We start from the raw sequence: 16,871 nt of genomic DNA, 5'->3' as shown, positions 1-16,871 counted from the left end.
AAGTCAGTGCTTGTAGAGTATGTTCTTTACAGCTTGTAGTTCATTATTGCCTCTCCGCAGGACACTAATCAGTGCTTTCTCACAAATACCATACGACTCATTGAAACAAATCATATAAATCTTTCATTTAGAGCATATCGACTCTTTGACATATACTGTTTAGTCACACAGGTTTTCGCATTACAGATCACCATAACCCACTTCCTAGTTTTCACTACCACTAATATGCCCCACTGCTAGATACACACATGAAACAGGAAAGTATTTGACTCCTACTCCCTCCATCTGGTTGTCAGTTATATGTTGACGGTTATTGTAATTCTGTTAGGGCTGGGAATTTAGGGTCATGGCTACTAACAGCTTCCTTTCTGAAAACTATTGGTCTTAATAGGTTAGGGCTGAAGAGAGAATTTGGCTGTGCAACATGCTGAAAACCCTGACCCCCAATATTATCATCCAGGGAATGGTCCCACCGGAGGGATTTCTGGCAACTGTTGCATTGTGGTCACAAAAACTTGTCACATTGTGTCCACATTCATTTTCATTGTGATGCAGGCAGGCTGATGCTGCGGTCTCTGGCTGTGTGACGTGTAGCTGTAGACTTTCACACTTCTTTTATTGAAAACCGCTGAAGATTAAGAGGCCAGCATAGGTGCTTGCTCATGATGACTTGTCCTTTTCTGTATTGTGCTTACTTAGGGCAGGCTCACACAAGCGTAATTTCATTGCATACATTGATTTTCATTGACCCACTCACATTAGCGGTTTTTTATTGCGTATAACACACGTATAAAAAAGAACGCAGCATCTTCTATTTTACTGCGCGTATTATTTCACCGGCTCACATGGCAGTAAAACTCTGTGTTATACACGCAGCGTTTTACGGATATGCCTGTGTGAGATGGCCCCTAGGCAATCATGAGTGGGTTGCAACGGATTCCGCCTGTGAGCCTGACCGATGACCCTGCGTATGGCTGCAGAATTGTATTGCGTATGACAGTGTACAGCTTTTCTGTTACGTTGTGCTGCTGGGACCTGTAGTACTAGGGTTTCTAGCAGCACAGTTCACAGGGGTTAAATGATTGAGCTGGCTGGGTGTGGTGATCTCCACAAGGCTGGTCATTTTACCGCTTGGATATCACTGTCTTGTGCCCACTCAGAGCTGTGTTTGCCTGCTTGTCTGTCTGTGTCTCTCTGCTTCCCTAAAGATGGTTTGGACACCTGTAGTCCTTGTCTGTATCATATGCAGACCCCCTCTTTCCTTCCTCTGACAGGTGCGGCCTCCAAACGTCTTGTGTCTCGTCTGTGTCAGTTGGTGCTTCATTTTTTCTTAATATCTCGCTCTGTTGCTTAGCGACTTTACATATAAATGCTGCACGTATGCAATGTAATTGTGTATGTACAGCGTTTATTACGTGCCCATAGAGAACAATAGGGCTCTATCGCGCATAATACATGGTAAAGTAGAACATGATGCGTTCTTTTTTATGCATGTATTATACGCAATGAATATACACAAATGTAAATGGATCAATGATAATCAATGTACTGTCACTGACTCCATTCACAGTGTATTATGTGCGCGTATATTGTGCACGTAATATGAAATTAAATTACGCCCATGAGCTTGCCCTTAGGTCTCCAACATACAAGTGTATTTTGGTCCACGTGCTGTCTGTATTGATTCACAGACAGCACATGTACCCAGTATAACCTGTGGGCTATACACACTGACATTTTTTTCAGCTATTACGTCTATTACATATGCAATATTTGCACTTGAAAATAGTTCATATTAGACTAAATTGCCCGTTGAAATTGCGGCATGTCCTATCTCTTCATGTTCCTTGGAACGCTCGCCCATTGTTTACAATGGGACCTCTAATGCATTGCATGGCTCTTGCATGTGCGATGCGAGGTTTCCCATTAATAGAGTATCTAAAGGCTTTCCCATTGATTTTATGTATGAAACTCGCTCGAGAGGATTATAATTTCACAGATGCGAGGTGGTTTTTTCTGAAAAAACGTTTCGCATCTGCGGGTAAATCACACGTTCACGAGCTCGATAATGGCCAAGTTTCACGGCCTGATATCATGCTTACCTGTGTGTAAGTAGCGTCAAGCAGATGATTTTGGCCACACCAAAACAGCAATGCAGTATTCAATACATAGAATGCATTTGCTTAGGCTGCCTGTCCACTGGCATTTTTGCATTGCGTTCCCCACAGCGCATGGGAACGCAGTGAAAGCTCTCCATAGCGTTGCTATGGAAAGCGTAGCCCCACTGTCCACAAGCGGAGAATCATAGCGATTCTCCGCTCACGGCCGGCAGATCGCCGTATTCTGCGAATGGCTGCGATTCTCCGTGATGAGCCTATCTGTCAGATAGGCTCACTGTGGAGATCAGTCAGCTGGTTCCTGTGGAAATCAGCCATGGAATATCACAACACCCAGCCTAAGTCTTTCAGCAGCTGAACAATGGATTTCAAGTAAATAAAAATCCACTGTTCAAACAAAAAGTGCATGATGTCTGAATTTACATGTAATGATTGCTCATTTTTGTCTCAGATTTTGAGCGATAATCTTTAGACACTGCTAGCTGGAGACTTTTGAGATTAAGTATGATGACCATCAGGAACAGGCTACTGAACACTAGAGATGTGAATAGATACCTGTGATGTTCAAAAAAAAAAAAAAACTCCACCTAGCCATCAAGGGTTAAAATGGCCCCTGGCCTTAAGTCCTTGTTAGTATCAGTGCCTTCCAGAAACTGGCCACTAAATTGCTAGGTGACCACCAGACTGGCCACTGACTACCGGAGTACACATGCTGAATGTCCTACTGTTTCATGAGAAACCTCTACCACTTGTCTAGTTCTCTTACATACTCCTCCAGTTAAAGTGAGTGTAGTTCTAGCTCTGCTAGTGTAACAACAGTGCAATCTACTACCAACTATAAACTAGATAGAAGAGGGCATTATTCTAAGCTCTGCTAATGTAAATTGTGGTTACGCCCTTGTGTGGAATTCATGAACTCATGCTTTTCCTAATTGGCAGAGATACAGATATGATTTCCTTTGGAGCGTTATATAATTAGATTCTCAAGTAAAGCAAATTCACTGTGAAATATGTTGCTTTCTTTGTTTGGGATCACTGTAGCAATAATACTGTAGCTATAATCAGTTATATACTGTATTCTGTATTAGACTTCAAGCACTAAGACACTTGGATATTGATAGAACATGCAGTATGTCTTGCCTGCTCACTTACTTTTACATTGTTTTTGCTTAAATGTTTATATGTACAAAACAAATGAATAAAGTGGCAACATTTTACATTCTGTGTGTTCAGCCAGAGTGCTCCTTATTGTTAAAATGAGGGCAAGGGTGGCATGTAATGTGTCTATTAGGCAGGATTCAAAAGGGTGAGCGCAATTGTCAACGTGTGTTTTTCACTTCTGTGAAATTGCGGTCTTCAGGCGTCAGAGGATCGTTAAGTTTTTCTCATTGATTTCAATAGGAAACATCCTATCACACAGCATGGGAATGCCATTCAATGTCTTTTAAGGTCCCATTGAAAACAATGGATGAGGTGTTTTGAAGGAACACCAAAAGATAGAACATTCTGCAATTTATTTTATTTATTTTTTTAACTTGTCCTTTCAAAAGATTCTCGTCTGTATGAATGTAGCCTAAGGCCGGACTCGCACGACAGTATATTGCATATTCTGCAGGCTCTGTCCGCCGGTATGATACATATGGTAGCTCGCAGGGAATCAATTGCATTGCCTTTCGCAGTTCCGCTCACATTAGCGTGTTGGAATTGCGTAATCCACAAGTGGAAAATAGAACACAGCATATTCTATTTTGTTAAGTATATACGCAACATGGTGCCCATTGTTCTCTATTGTCGCGTATATACCTTATGCAGTAAATACCAGTCATATCCGGAAAGGAACAACGCGTGATCCGAGAAGAGCCATGCTACACTAGTATCCAGTGGCTCAAGGCACATTACATGATTAGCTAAATAGAGCTAGGACCAGGTATGGAGAGCGATGGTTGTAATGGAGGCCAAGGCTTGTGAAAGCCCTACAGAGGCCAGAGAAGGACGAACTTAAATGACTACAACCAAATGCTGCATGAATAGGGGATGTACTGCTCTACCCTGTACCTCAAACAGGACTAAAGCCAAACAAAACAGAATGGGTTGTGCATAAACCCATTATGGGGCAATCAAATATAATACTAAAATAAATGGTATTGTTAATATGATTGTGAAAGCAGTAGCTCTACCAATAATGCCAACCATTCCAGAACAAAAAGGGAAAGAACAACTATAATTAAAATATTCAGAAAACTGGGGATATTCCAAAGACACACCTAAAAACACACCTATAGTGATATAGGCATACGCATATTCATGTGATGAATAGAACCATGAAAAAGCAGTTTCCACTTATACATTTATACCACTTAGCTGAATATAGGAGAATTTGTAATAGTGGCTGTTACCAATGATACAGACACTCCAGAACAAAAAAAGGGCTGGAGGCGAGTTGTGAATACAATGCATGAAAAATGGAGGAAATTTAAGTGGCCCTCTGGGCTTGGAGAAACAAAGATGGCTGAACCGCTTCTCTGACTTTCTGATGCACACTGTGCATAGTATATATTGGTAGTCCAAGTCCCTACATGCTGATCTGACTAGTCAGCGCTGCTCACATAGACAACGCTTATTAATCAAAGTAGGCAAAGTGTCTTAGACTAATGATGTATGCTAATACACAATGGGAGTCAGGCAGTCAGAGAAGCTGGTGAGGCCAGTTTTGTTTCTCCAGCCCGGAAAGCTGCTCTTAAAGGATAAACTATATACAGATGTATGGGTGAGATCGTGCACGTAGCCTTGTGATAAGAATCATACTGTGCGTGCACGGATTTCTCCTGTGGCTCATGAGAATCAAGAAATGAGCTCCTAACATAAATACGGCACCAGAACCAGGCTCATAACACTTCTTTATTTTAGAATAGGCTTAGAAGCAGTGGCTCATGTCTAATATTCTGCTAAATCATATTGCAGCTCTACACAGTGCTAGTGATTACAGTACAGTTACCTTCAGTGATCACAGGTGATGTATCTTCTGAATGCTGACCTCCACTTTCCCTTTTCTTCTCTACCTGGTCCCAACCTGTCATGAAAACTTCCTCCAACCACAACTCATCTCTGCATACTCTCCTATCCTTCTTCCTCCTCCCACCTCCTGTAATATTAGTACCCTCTCTGTGATCCCACAAAGTAATAGTGCTTCCTTCATGGCCCAACAAAGTATCGCCTCATTTAATAATACTGTTCCCTGTGATTCCAATTTGTAACTATGCCAATTCTGCGGCCCCACTTAATTACAGTGCCCCTCTGTGGCCCCACTTATTAATAGTGCCTCTTGCAGTCAGAGACGCAGCAGTAGAATCTTCTTCCCCCACACACTGCTACCAGATGCTGCACGCTCTTCGCCGCACATAATCTGTCCGCTCTCACTCTCCTGCTCTCTCAGCACGATGCAGTGTGCCCAGGAAGCAGCAGAGGTGGAGAAGTCAGATTAAAGGGAATCTGTTACCTACTTTTAGCCCTATAAACTAATTTTATGAACTGCAAGTAGGTGACTCATGTAGTCCAGGGATGTGCATTTTATACTTACCTCTCCCATCGTTCCCCGGTGTAAGGGCTGGAAGCCGCCGCTAAATGCATTGCGCAGCGCTACTAAGTAGTCCGCCCATTCTGATTTTAGCAGCAGTGTGTGCTGCATCTGCTGGCTGGCCACTGGTCTTTGCGAAAACTGCTTTGAATCTTACAAATTCCTCCACTCCATTCTTTTAGTAAAATATTCTTTTTAAACTAAAAATATGTAGCCTATGGTGCTTTTTACCAACTGCAGTACATTTAAAGCATTGCATTACCATTACAGTAAAACTCAGATCAGCATAATAAAAGATATATAGATAACATGAATATTTATAACCAATTTGCAGGCTAAGGTCAAAAGAATGAATGCTCTAATTAGTTTGGTGCAGGGGACACACACCATAGTAAACTGACTGAAACACGCTGACCGTAATAATAAGCACTCATATAAAACCGTTCACAGACATAAATGTCACAATGATGCCCCACCAGCTACTCATGTCATTCCTGGGTTTATTATAATACGCGTCCTTTATGGAATGACCAGGTTGGTAGTCTGCGCTTGCTCCTCTCTCTGCTGAATTTCTTAGGTATAAAGAATGCAGAAGATGTAGTAGTCGAATTGGACCTTGTTGCATTAGGGGGAGCCAAATGCCCTTTTGTCACATAAGTGGAAGCATCATTATAAATGGCACATGGTAGGTGGGGGGGAACAGATTTTGCGCTGGAGCCCTGAGGCTTCAAGTTACACTTCTAGACTTTATGGCGCTAAACTTTCAAAAGATAGAATAACCCGTAATCTTGCAAGACCCCCACAGTGTAACTCTAATGAACGAAATTAACCCATTACAAGAGTTTTAACTATTTTGACCTTCTGATATTGTATTACCATGCAATAGTTTCCAAAAGAGAATTGCAACTCCGACATCAGTTTTAGGGCTCTTTCACACGACCGTATGCGTTTTTGCGTTCTCTTGTCCACGCCGTAAATTGACATGAATGGATTATTTTCTGCGATCAAGTCTCGTGCTTAGTTAACATTTTCTTGTCCATTCACATGACCGTGTGCAACATTTTTAGTGAAGAAATACATTGCACCCTGGAAAGCCCTTGCTCGGCATAATCCCTCGAAATGCCTATACAGAGGCACCTGTAAGCTTTTCACAGTGTTAAACACTGCTAAAATGCCTCCCTCTCCCTTTTTTTTCCCAGCCCCCATAGGAGTCTATGGGAGCCACCACCGTATATCGGTCAAAAGATAGAACCAGAACTAGCTTTTTATCCAACGTATATTCGCCGGCTTGTATTTCAGTCGTGTATGTTCTATTTTTATGGTGCAACATTTTTAAGTGCCGCATATTCACCCATGTAAACAAATGCATTGGAAACCAATGCCTTTAGATGGTCGTGTATATTGGTCAGGCGTGAAAACGCAGTCGATATATGCTTGTGTGAACAAAAGCCTTAGGGCTTATTTACAGGAGCGTATATTGGCTGACATTTTCACAGCCAGCCAATATACGCGACCATCTAAGCAGTTCCAACCTTCCCTCCTACTCACTAAGCATAGCTAAGCTCCGCTCTGTCCCACCCACTTCCATTGCTGGCTATGGAAAAGTGGAGGGGAGGGGCTGGAGCTTAGTCCGGCCCCCATCTCAACCACTCCCATTGCAAACCGCTTGAAAGGGAGGAAAGAAGCAGAGAGCCGGTGAGGGGGAGGGGAGGAAAGGGGGGAACTGCTTAGGTGGAAGCGTATATCAGTCAGCCGTGAAAACGCCAGCCGATATACGCTCGTGTGAATAAAGCCTTAAGCTGGTTGTTCAGGATTGGAAACCCTTGGCTGATTTCTTTTAAATATGGCGCCACAGATGTCTATGACTTATGTGTGATTTTTGCAGTTCTGCGCCATACCAGACGCAACACACTTACATGTACCGTGCTGTTTTTGGAAGAAAAACAGTCATGTTTTTCTTATCCTGGACAACCTCATTACTGTACACTGCAACTGAATAATTGAGTTCCCAAATTTGTGCATTACTCTACAGACCTGAATGAAAATCCATTAATATTTAATGCCTTTGGAGATGTTATTTGTACTGCTCAGTGGTTGTGCAAAGGAGGCATATACACTCCTATAAATGGACTGCCAATGTGCCACCGAGCTTAATATGCCATTAGGATTTTTATTGTTAACTCAAAGTATTTTCCATCCAAAATCCATTATTTGCTGCACTGTTTGCTCTACCAAGAAATAAGTGTTTGCTAAACAATTCTACTTGACTTAAATGATGGAAATAAAGGCAATGTGCCAATTCAAATAATTGTGTGTGCGTGTAAACTACTTTGTTAGAAGCCCTCAAAAAGCCAGAAATGCTTTTAGTTAATGTGTCAGTGTCACAGCATGGAACCCTCAAAGATTAGTTATTATGAACATTCTATTTATTTTACAGAACTAGCCACAGAAGGTACTAAAATGTCCAGTTGCACATGAGCTTATGTGCCAACATGCAGGCTATATACACAATACACTCATAGCACCACTATGCATCAATACTACAGATCTGTAAGAAGTGTGGGTTGTCTTCTAGAGATAAACACAAAGCACATGACACATTCCCTTTCAAATACAGAAGCAATTTTGACGACCTTACTTATTTTGAATCTTCTTCATAGACTTCTATGGTCATTTCCACCTTCCAAAACTGATTCACGTAGCTCATGCTGGTTAGATTTACATTATATACTTGTCTGAATGTGAGCTAACTTGCTTTTACTGGCATTTATTTTGCCCGTGCATGTAAATGGCCAATCAGTTGTGTCTCTGATGGTCAGTTTAAAATGCATATCTATATCCAGCTTTAAATAAGCAAGCACTTTAACCATGTTAAATCAATTACATTCTTCATACGCACTTGCCTTGCCCCTGGCAATGTGGCTTCTACAGTTCAACTTGCTTAAGGCCTTATTCAGATGTGCATATATCGGCCAGGTTTACACGCCCACCCAATATACGCTACTGCTCTCTGCAGAGGGAGGAGGCGGGATGGGTCGGGAGCAGTGCACTGAGCTCCTGCCTCCCCTCTGCCCCTCACCACTTTTTGCAATGGAAGGAGGTGGGATGGGGCTGAACCTAGCTCCGCCCCTGTCCCTGCCTTCTCATTGCAAACAGTGGCGAGGGGCGGAGAGGGGGCGGGAGCTCAGTGCACTGTTCCCGGCCCATCCCGTCTCCTCCCTCTGCAGAGAGGAGCAGCGTATATCGGCTGGATGTGAAAACTCGGCTGATATATGCACATCTGAATAAGGCCTAAGGGCTTATTTACATGAGCCTATATCGACCAGTGTTTTCACAGCCAACCGATATACACTTTCATCTAAGCAGTTCCCCCCCCCTTCCCTCCCCCTCACCGGTTCTCTGCTTCCCTCCTCCCCTCTGAGCGGTTTGCAATCGGAGTGGATGGGATGGGGGCGGAGTTAAGCTCCTGCCCCTTGTCCATAGTCAGCAATGGGAGTGGGCGGGACAGAGCAGAGCTCAGCTCTGCACCGCCCCCTCCCATTGCAAATACCGGAGAGGGGAAAGGGAGGCAAAGAGCCGGTGAGGGAGAGGAAAGGAGGGACCTGCTTAGTTGCAAGCGTATATAGACCAGCTGTGAAAATGCTGGACGATTTGCGCTCGTGTAAATAAGCCCCTAGCTTGAAGAAAAGAAATTGTCTCATCTAAGCATTGGATACAAGTAACTTCATGGTAGAATAAACATTCACCTGGTGAACAATTGATCTGCCAATGCAGTCGTACACATTTAGTCCATATTGCCCGTTATAATTCATCCAATTGGCCACGTGTTCAGTGATACTGAGCGGAGAAAAGCTCTTTCAACTGAAAGATAGATTTCATAGAACAATCATTTTTGAGTGTTGGAAAAAATTTCAGAAATAGCCAATTTCATTGTAGACAATGGTAGAGTATGAGATCATTTGTTGGCTAAAACGATTGTACGTGGTTAAATTGCAGCCAATTGAATGTTCATTATGGTTAGAAACATCCATTTTTGTCAACTTTTGGCTAATTTGAATGGCACCTTAAACAGGTGTTCCAGGCGAACACTATTGATGGGCAAAAAAAAAGAAATGCCAGCTCACCTGCTTATTCTGAAAGTCAAACTAGGAGCATGAAGAGATCCTTGTTCATATATCCTAGTTCAGAAAGCAAAACCTACAGCTCCAATGATTCCATAAAATTCTTCTTCATTGTAACATTTCTTAAGTGCATTTATGCAAATAAGGAAGATGGAACAATACCTCTGTAGCGCCACCTATTGGATGGCAAAATGTCTTCAAATCAATGTACGACTTTTTAACAAGTCTGTAAAACAATGATTAGGACTAGGAAACCAAGCCAGAAAACCATACACAGTCAGCTGTTTTAGGGTGTTTGCCCCTTATCAGTATGCAATAGATTTCTAGTTTGGCTGGTGAGAGGCCTGTGATGACACCCCTCTTAACCCGCTCTCCTTAAGACACCCCTCTTGACCCATAAATTACCAAGCGGAGCATGCATGGCCATATAAGTCTCCTCACTCACCTCTCAGGTGTCTTCTTATATCCCTTCTGGTGCTCTCCTTTGGGGAGCGACGATGCCATCCCCCGACCCACTCACCCCTAGGAGTCTCCACATACTTCTTGGGTGCTCTCCTTAAGGAGAGACAGCACCCCTTAAGTGCGTTGGACCTTCTCATGTGAACATGAGAACTTTATTGTGCTTTTAGAAGAAGTGTTACAATAAAAAATAATTTTATGGAATCGTCACTAGAAGTTTTGGTTTTTGAAGAAAACTATTGATGAGTGCAGAGAACACTTCTACTGTATTGATTGGGAACCCCTAAACCCGCTTCTAGATGGTTTCTGATTAGATGCTAAAAGAATTTCTTATACTGAAGGATAGAAACCTTTTTCTCCTAAGAGATCCACTTTAATGATTACTTTGGTGTAGTGATGTTTGCAGTCTACGAAAACTGATCTAAGTAAGACATCAAATTGAAAGCTGTTTGTTCTCATAACATGGAAACAGGAACCAGAACATCTAGATAAGTTATTCCCTATAGTTTATGCAGCAATAACTTCATCACTAAGTTTGGCAAGTTATGTAAACTCATGAATCTGCTTTTAAAGTTACAGAACATTTAAACTTGAATTTTTGTGTTTTGGCTTACTGTGTTTGTGTGTGTGTGTATAATATACACATAATCTCATCCACTTACTGCTATGCAAGATTTAGTAAAAAATGTTTTTAAAGCGGTTGTCCAGGATTGGAAAAACATGGCTGCTTTCTTCCAAACACAGCGCCATCCTTGTCCAGAGGGTTGTGTGTGTTATTGCAGCTCAGCTCCATTGAACTGAATGGGAGCTGAACTGCAATACCAGACTATATCCACGGACAAGAGTAGAGCTGTGTTTGGAAGAAAGCAGCCATATTTTCTCAACCCTGGACAACCCTTTAAAGCAACCCTTTAGTAACTTGTCCTGCCTAATACAAAGTTTATACCACTCTCTTGGGACCACCTTTTTGCCTTTCAAATTTAGGTAAAACATTATCCATCTATCCTGACATCTAGATATCCAGAAGTGTGGCAAAAAACTAGAGTCTGTCTTGACACTACGAGAGGTAAAAAATAGTTAATTTCAATTGATAATTGTGCATGTGATGGCTCAGCCCATAGGACACTTCAGTGGTGATTCTGTCATGATCACTGAAGCCTGTGTTCAGCAGAGTGGTCACGTGCACAATGACCACAGCCAACCTCTTCCAGGTTCGGGGCAGTGGGGACCTGGGCTTCAGTGCTGGACAGGGAGCCGCTGTAGGTAATATTTATTTTACACCATTCTACAGCCATAAAAAGTACAAAGAAAAAAGGATTCCCAGAATGCCCCTTTAATCGTGCACAAATTGTCATGGACTCTCAAGATAGACATTAAGCTTTAAGGGGTTTTTCCAAGTATATGAAACACTTGTGGCAATGAAAGGGATGATGCATATATAAAACAGAAACCACAACACTCTCCTCCCATTGTGCAATGACCCCCCTTGCTGACGCTGCTCCAATCTCTGTTTACTTCAGGCTGCAGCAGTCAGTAGGTTGTTTGCCCTCATGTTTGCTGCAGCCAATAGGAGGCCAGAGAGAGATGTCATCAGTGACGCCCCGTAAGCCTGCCTTGGGGCTTCTACATTGGAACAGCAGTCTAGCGCTATGGGGAGTATGTTTCTTTTGTATAGTTTTGGGCTTGGAAGAGGCCCAACTATATAAAAGAAATAACTTGGACAGCCCCTTTAATATAGTGGTGAATGACCCCTAAATCTGGACATTACAGAGGTGTTCAGGGCCGCTATTACATCGAATAGGCTTAAATTATTAACCAAATAAAAGAGATAAACCTAAAGCAATCTTCAAAAAAATTACTACTCGTTAGAAATCTGTGCAGCAGACATTGATGATTGTTACCATCATAGCCATTAATAATGTATGATGTGTTCAGATTTGGTGAATGCCGGATCGTCACTTAAAAGAGATACAGTTAAGTTAAACAATTGATAAAGTAAAACAATTAGAGGAGAATTTTTCTCTACAGGTAGCATTGCATTAATGACTATAGATGAGCGAGCATACTCGCTAAGGCACATTACTCGAGCGAGTAGTGCCTTAGCCGAGTATCTCCCCACTCGTCTCTAAAGATTCGGGGGCCGCCGCGGGTGACAGGTGAGTTGTGGCGGGGAGCGGGGGGGAGAGAGGGAGAGAGAGATCTCCCCGCTCTCCCCGGCCGCTTCCCGCCCCCCGCCGACCCCCGAATCTTTAGAGACAAGCGGGGAGATACTCAGCTAAGGCACATTACTCGAGCGAGTAAAGTGCCTTAGCGAGTATACTCGCTCATCACTATTAATGACCAACCCACAATACTAGATAAGCATCTGTCTAGTAGAATACGTTAGCTGACTGTTCAGACAACATTTTAATATTTCTGATATTCACTTAATTTGAGATGTTTTGCAGCGTGTGAGCTTTAATTTATTTACCTTAATGTTTGCTTTGTATATATTGATGCATTCTGCGATCGAATTTGGGTTTTGATCTATGTTGCATAGTTCTGTACTTTACTCAGCTTCTCCTACATGGTATCACCAATTCAACTCATACCCTCATCAAAGGGTCACAGCCAGCCATGTCATTGAAAATGCAGTCACATGCTTCTCGCTTGAGCTAGTTTCGTGCTTCACGTGATGTGTGCTGCGTTTTGGAGATATAAATGGAGAGGGTGACTCAGTTATTTAACTCCTTGTTATATAGAGATGTTCACGTTTCTATTCTATGTACGTTACAGCTGTCTGAAGATTCTTGGCTGTGATTGTCTGTTGTTCAGCCTTGGACATGGCCTTTTTTTCCATTTTCGTTTTTTTATTCATCCATCGCTGTCTGAGGGCTTGTTTTTTGCGAGACGAGTTATACTATTTAATCTACCATATAATGTACCGAAAAACTTCTAAGTGGAGTGAAATAGGAAAAAAAACAAAGTTTCACCATCTTTGGATGCATCTTCGGAGTACACACTGCAAAAACAATGGCATAACTTTATTCTATGGGTCATTATGATTACTATGATACCAAATTTATAGTTTTATTTATTTAATTTTTAAAAATTATTTACTGCTGCCATCTTTTGACAGCGATAACTTTTTTTATTTTCCCGTCAACATAGTTGTGCAAGGGCTCATTTTATGTGGGACATCCTGTAGTTTCTATTGGTGTGATTTTGGAGTAAATGCGACTTTTTAATTCCTTTTTATTACATTTTTTTGGGGGGGACAGGGTGACTAAAAAGCGCAATTCTGGATTTTTTTTTTTTTTTTACTGTGCAGGGTAAATAATGCAGCGCTACCAATTTTATTTATTTTTATTATTTAGATTCTTTCATTATGAATATGGCACAGGGTTTAAAAAAAATAAAAAATATTACCCTTTATTTTTTTAATAATTAATAAAAGTTTTTTTTTTTTTTTAGTCCCTATTGGGAACAAGAACTTGAGATGCTTTAATCTCTCCTAAAGTATGATGCAATGCCAATGGCAGCTCTGGTGCCTTTCAGAAGGCTCCCAGGTGCCATGGCAACCACACAGCAACATGCGATCTTGTTATGAAGAGCAGTGTGCGACCCCCGAACATTAATCAGGCCATGTAAATGCTGCTGTCTGAACTGACAGTGGCATTAAAAAGGGTTAACAGCTTCAATGAGTTGCACTGCTTATTGGAGCTGTTGGGAAGGGGGGGGGCTGTAAGAAACAGCCACCACCTGCATTATATAGAGCGGGTTCGACCACCGATACCCCTCTATACATACCCCAAACCTGCAGGACATAAATGTACGTTATGTAGCGTTTAATGGGTTAAACACATTCTGTTACAGGCTGATGTCATTAAGGGCTCATTCACCCAGCCGTATGTGCGAGCCAGCTATCACTGTGTAAGGCAGCAATTATGCACTACGCGCGACAATGTATCTCATTTATGCTGTCATGCGCAGTGTGACTAGTGTTTTTTTTTTTTTTTTTTTTTTTTAGTTTTTTCTTAAATTATCAGCTCTGTCACTTAGCAGCGTTGCATATTAAATACCGCACATACTGAACGTAGTTGAGTATGTGTGGCTTTTATTTGCGGCCATAAATAACAGTGGGCTCTATCACGTGCAATATGGCGTAATCTAGAACATGCTGCGTTCTTTTTACGCACGTATTATATGCAATTAAAAACCGCTAGTGTAAGTGGTATATGGGAAAAAAATTGTATTTGAATTTCCGTGATGCACAGCTTATTATGCACGCGTAATACGCAATTCAAATAGGCTCGTGTGAAGGAGCCCTAAGTTTTTTTAGGGAACATAAATCTAGTTCTGCACACTGCAGGTTATTGGTAAATTGACTGTCAGACCTGTGCCCCATTCATACCTGATAGCAGGTAGATGCTGAATCCACAAACATCACACAGAAGCCGCTCTCCTCTTCTGTTACTCACCTCTATTATGCCTAGATTCTTCTAACTGCCTGTTTCCTCACCCACATTCTTTTCAAGGGGAGCAGTATGTGAATTAATGTTAAGAGGGTATTCCCATCACAGACAATTATTGCATATCCACAACAAGGATCCTGTCACATTAGGGATTCTATTATTCTGCATGTGATTCTCTATTAGAAAACCAAATGACTTAAAGGGAATTAATCATCAGAAATTGACATTTCTATTTAAATCAGATTAAATAGGTAACCATTCTTAACGGGTTTTTTATCATCTTTTATGAGACTATTACTATAAAAAGTCTTGAAATACTGCAGTTTTTACACAAACATACAATAAAATGAACTTTCCTGCTTGCTTTTGAGCTTTTACTGTAGATTCTCTATTGCACTGCCCAATGTAGGATAGCGACACTATACACGCTTATAAGGCTTGGTATGCAGTTCCCTTGACTGATCCCGGTCTCTGGGGAAAGGAATGTACTTCTACATCTTCTACTGGAAACTGTCCTAATGTATTGACACTTTTACAACCATTAACTCTCATTCATTGCAGCTGCCATGAGCTTTACCTTACTTCATACTCTTTGGTCGCATATTTTCACTCAAAAACTGCATCTAAAAAAGCTAGTTTTTTTTTTAACTAGCACATCTATTTTTACAATTGTCTATGGGATTTTTTTTATTTTTTTCATGTCCTATAGAGAAACCTATTCAAACATGATAGAAAAAAACACCCAAACCTACAGCCTTCCACAATTGCAAAAAAAGTCACTGACCTAAAAAACAGATGGGAAGTAAGAAAAGAACAAATAATGCATATTTTAATGGGTTGTACCAGAATTCACTTTTATCACCATACTCATAGGATAGGTCTGATCATGGGAGCCTTACCATTAAGATCCCCACCGATCCTGACAATGGAGGTCCTGTAACCCTCCTTTGCGTCACTGTGGGGTTACTGCACCCACATGCAGTAAAATGAGATTGAATGGAGTGACGGTCCCATATGTGCGGCAATGGTCCATTCATTTCAATGAGGTTGATGGAAATAGTTGAGTACAAGCGCTCAGCTATCTCCAGCAGTCCCATTGAAAATAAATGGCATGGCGCTGTGCCTGCACTACTGCCATTGCAATTAATCTTCTCCTCACTACGGAGGATGCAGCAAGCCTGTAGTTGGGAAAAGACGATGACACAGGACCCCGTTCTTGGGATTGGTGGGGGTCTTAGTGGTGAGAATAGTCTTTTATCACCCGGGGGATCAACGTTAGTTCTGGTACATCCCTTTTATTATTACTCCATTGGCCTCCATCTAACGTCTCTGGACACATCATTACTGCAAAGCGCCACAAAAATACAATATTTCTACTAAAATCACTGTGAAACCAATCTGCTGCACTGTCTATAATAGAAAATCCAGAAAGGAGCATTCAAATAGTACATCTATAGGTCATTCCTTTATACAGTTTACATTGTATGGCTTATGTAAATAGTGGCATGTTCTGCATCAAAAGAAACGCGTTTCTATGCTGATTATGATCAGTATCACTCACCTCAGCTTGGCCTCCCACATAATTGCAGAACATACTTTCATATAAAATGTCTAGACATGTCTGAACTACTGTAATAAAGCAAGCTGATTACACGACATACAATAATTCCAATATGGAATTTAATCTTGCATTCAAACACATTTCCTAAGAAGGAAATGTACATCTCAAAACTTAAGCAACTCTTTAGTTAGTGTTTATTTTTTAATACTAAAAATGGTGAGCATAAATCAATCCCTCCCAAGTGTCCTACATCCATAGTCTCCTAGACTTCAGGCACTGTTCAACTGTCTTGGGTTTCCACTCCAGCTGGGCGGACGTTTAAAATAAGAAAACCTATATAAAGATGTATTCACATGGTGATTCGTGTAGGATTTTTCCGATGTAGGTTTTCATTGGAAATCTGCAACAAAAACCCATAGGCCCCCTGCTCATGGGCGGAAATTCTGCGGCTGGATTTCCCGCAGAATTTCCGCCCATTGAAGCTCCTATAGGATTGCATTAAAAACCGCAATCCTAGGCAGACGGCCGCGTGTTTTGAAATCTCATGCGGAAAACAAATCGTGGCATGTTGTATTTCTGTGCGGG

At 41.5% G+C, this 16,871-nt stretch overlaps 1 protein-coding gene across 2 annotated transcripts in view; it reads left to right on the top strand.

Moving 5' to 3' along the window:
• Positions 1–16,871, top strand: part of SLC16A7 (solute carrier family 16 member 7) — a 116,820-nt gene that overhangs the window by 9,026 nt on the left and 90,923 nt on the right. The gene's annotated exons all lie outside the window — the stretch shown is intronic.

This window comes from Eleutherodactylus coqui, chromosome 2 (genome assembly GCF_035609145.1).
Source record: "Eleutherodactylus coqui strain aEleCoq1 chromosome 2, aEleCoq1.hap1, whole genome shotgun sequence".
Lineage (NCBI taxonomy): Eukaryota > Metazoa > Chordata > Amphibia > Anura > Eleutherodactylidae > Eleutherodactylus > Eleutherodactylus coqui.
Note: the sequence above shows the minus strand (reverse complement) of the source record. Positions and strands in the feature narration are given on the sequence as shown.